Source organism: Mesoplodon mirus (genome assembly GCF_964341445.2).
Source record: "Mesoplodon mirus genome assembly, chromosome: 3".
Classification (NCBI taxonomy): domain Eukaryota; kingdom Metazoa; phylum Chordata; class Mammalia; order Artiodactyla; family Ziphiidae; genus Mesoplodon; species Mesoplodon mirus.
Genome location: NC_138978.1, coordinates 60730382 through 60733832, shown reverse-complemented (window position 1 = coordinate 60733832; position 3451 = coordinate 60730382). Strand labels below are relative to the sequence as shown.

At 37.8% G+C, this 3451-nt stretch overlaps 1 pseudogene across 1 annotated transcript; it reads left to right on the top strand.

Annotated features, from left to right (window-relative positions):
• Nucleotides 1-261: 261 nt before the first annotated feature.
• On the top strand, nucleotides 262-1017 carry LOC309800024 (small ribosomal subunit protein eS1-like; annotated as a pseudogene). The gene has a single exon. The product of its transcript is annotated as a small ribosomal subunit protein eS1-like (transcript).
• Nucleotides 1018-3451: the final 2434 nt, after the last annotated feature.

Genomic DNA, 3451 nt, shown 5'->3' with positions numbered 1-3451 from the left:
GCCTGAGGCAAGCCGTGTGTTCTTCGTTAGACTTTGGATGTGCAAGAAATAAACTTGCATTGTGTTAATTTCTATACTATGAATATACATTATATATATGTGAATATTTACATATTGTTTCACATTATATGTGTGAATAATCTTTTATGAATGATTTATCCAAAAGTATATATTTTTAAAAGAGCTAGAGGAAAAATAATCCAAGCAGAGGACCCTCCAGGTGTAGGGGCCATCAGAAGGGAGAGAACACTGAACAGCACTATGGCGGTCAGCCAGAACAAGCACCTTACAAAAGGTGGCCAAAGGGGGGCAAGAAGAAAGTGGTTGACCCATTTTCTAAGAAAGATTGGTATGATGTGAAAGCACCAGCTATGTTCAATATAAGAAATATTGGGAAAACACTAATCACGAGAACTCAAGGAACCAAAATTGCATCTGATGACCTCAGGGGTCATGTTTTTGAAGTGAGCCTTTCTGATCTGGAGAATGATGAAATTGCATTTAGAAAATTCAAGCTAATTATTGAGGATGTTCAGGGCAAAAACTGCCTGACTAATTTCTATTACATGTCTTACCTGTGACAAAATGTGCTCCATGGTCAAAAAATGGCAGACCATGATTGAAGTTCATGTTGATATGAAGACTACCCATGGTTATTTGCTTCATCTATTCTGTGTGCATTTTACTAAAAAATGCAACAATCAGATTCAGAAGACTTCTTATGCCCAGCACCGACAGTTCCTCCTAATCTGGAAGAAGATGATGGAAATCATGACCCAAGAGGAGCAGACAAATAAATGACTTGAAAGAGGTAGTCAATAAGTTGATTCCAGGCAGCACTGGAAAAGGCATAGAAAAAGCTTGCCAATATATTTATCTGCTCCATGATTCTTTGTTAGAAAAGTAAAAATGCTGAAGAAGCCCAAATTTGAATTGGGAAAACTCTGGAGCTTCATGGTGAAGGTAATCGTTCTTGGAAAAGCTACTGGAGATGAGACAGGTGTTAAGGTCGAATGAGCTGATGGATATGAGTCACCATTCCAAGAATCTGTTTAAAATTCAGACTTTTAATGGTGACAAATAAAAGAGCTTATTTGTGTGTTTTTTTAAAAAGGGAAAGAACTAGGTATGTTCTAGAATCTAAAACTACTCTGTCTAATACAGTAGTCACTACTACACATGCCCCTTTTGCAATTGAAATGTGTCTAGTCTGATAGAAAACAAACTTATGGTTACCAAAGGGGAAAACTGGTGGGGGGAGGGAGGGATAAATTAGGACTTTGAGATTAACATATACACACTACTATATATATAATAGATAACCAACAAGGACCCACTGTATAACATAGGGAACTATATTCAATATCTTGCAATAACCCATAATGGAAAAGAATCTAAAAAGGAATATATATGTAAATATATAGAGAGAATATATATATTTTATACTCATATATATAAAACAATGTACATATATATAGCACCTTTTTTTTTTTTTTTTTTTTTTGCCGTACACGGGTCTCTCACTGCTCTGGCCTCTCCCGTTGCGGAGCACAGGTTCTGGACGCGCAAGCTCAGCGGCCGTGGCTCACGGGCCCAGCTGCAAAATAAATGGGCCTAGTGTGAATTGAGATGTGATGTAAGTATAAAATGCACACCAGATTTCAAAGAGAGTACAAAACAAAGAGAAACTAAAATATCTCATTAATAATTTTATAGTGATTATATGTTGAAATGATAATATTTTATACATTTGGTTAAATAAAATATTAGTAAATTAATTTCACTTGTTTCTTCATAGTGTGTGAACTTGAAAATTTTAAATTATACCTGTGCTTCACTTTTGTGGCTCACATTATATTTCTATTGGACAGGGCTGTTCTAGAGACTGACAGAAAGCCAGCCTAACAAACATTGGCATAAGCAGGAGATGGGTTAAGTTAAGAGGTTATGTGTTAAGGGTGTATGTCACTACCACATTCACATTTCTTCATTTCTTCATCCAACAAAGAAATGTTAAAAATTATCTATGCCTAGGCACTGTGTCAGGTTTGGGGACACAAAGATGAAAGAGGCATAAACGTTTCAAGAAACCTCTAGCACAGGGGAGGAGACAGATGAGCAAACCAAGAATTACAATATATCCATTTATGAATGTTCAGAGCTAAGGCGACATGAGGAGGGACACCTGGGGTAGAGGAGAGGCAGAGAAAGCTCTCAAGAAGAGTTACCACTTGAGCTGTCTTTCAAGGGCAAGTAAGATTCTCTTATAGACCCACCCTTATCCAGCCCTATCCCATTCTCCTTTCTCTCCAACTTCAATTTCTCCTCTGATAGCCCTTTCAGTGTTCTGTCTAGATGTTCTGTTCAATGGTTGACAAAAATGCCCATAGTCAAACTTCAGCATCAACTTGCTTAAACTCAACCCTAGTTTTCCTTTAATTATATATTTTCTCTTTCCTCTGTGTCCACTCTAATGGAAACCATCTCCCTCTCCCATGCCCTACCCTTCATCCCCAATTCACTAGGTGAAGAGGGGTTGGCATTTTCTTAGTTCCCCATTTCGGCTTCCGTGTCAATCATTTGCTGCCATTGCCAAAAATAGCTTCTAGGTCCATCCTGCCTGCTTGCCCCCACTTTAGCTGTTTTTCTTTTTGTCAACCCCAGATCAACTCCAGGTCAAACTTTCCTCTATGACTTCAGCAACTGTATCACAGTCCTCCTCTTTATCTCACTACCTGTCCTTATTATTCATGACTTCAGCATCCCTTCCATCATCCAGCATACCTACTTCACAGTTCCTTGACTTTCTCAAGTCCGATGACCTTAATTCCCTTAATTTCCGTTGTATCTTAGTCACTAAAATTATAGGCATATTTTGGACCTCATCTTTGTTTATTTTTATTCTTTCATACTGTATATTTCCCTAACCCCTAAACTATGTATCTACCCTTCCCCACCCTCCACATACCATGCATATGCCTTAAAACCTCCTGAATCTGCTTTTGTTTCTTATTGTGATCCTTAGGGCTGTGATGCTTCCTTATTCACTTCTCATAGTCTTAGGAGTAAAATCTGTGGTGAGGTAAGAGGAGGGTTGCTGGAAAGCAATCCCTCCCTCAAAACTCAAAAATATTTGCTCTAGGCATTTCCCACTGGCACTCACCAGTAATGCCTACTTTTATCTTGATAAATGTCATCCTTTCTTCAAAACTCAAATTCCCTCCAGGAAACCAAGGACATGGATCTTTCCTTCTTTAACTCCTACTACATGAACCAAATCAACTTTTGATTATATAGCTTAAGTCATCTCCAGATTATTTCTTATCTATTAGTCATTGCCCCAACAGAAATCTATAAGAAAAGGACCATACATTCTATTTATTTGGCATTTCCTACCCAAAGAACACAATGCTGGATGTATATTTGGTGCTTAGATAATTATTTGATAAAC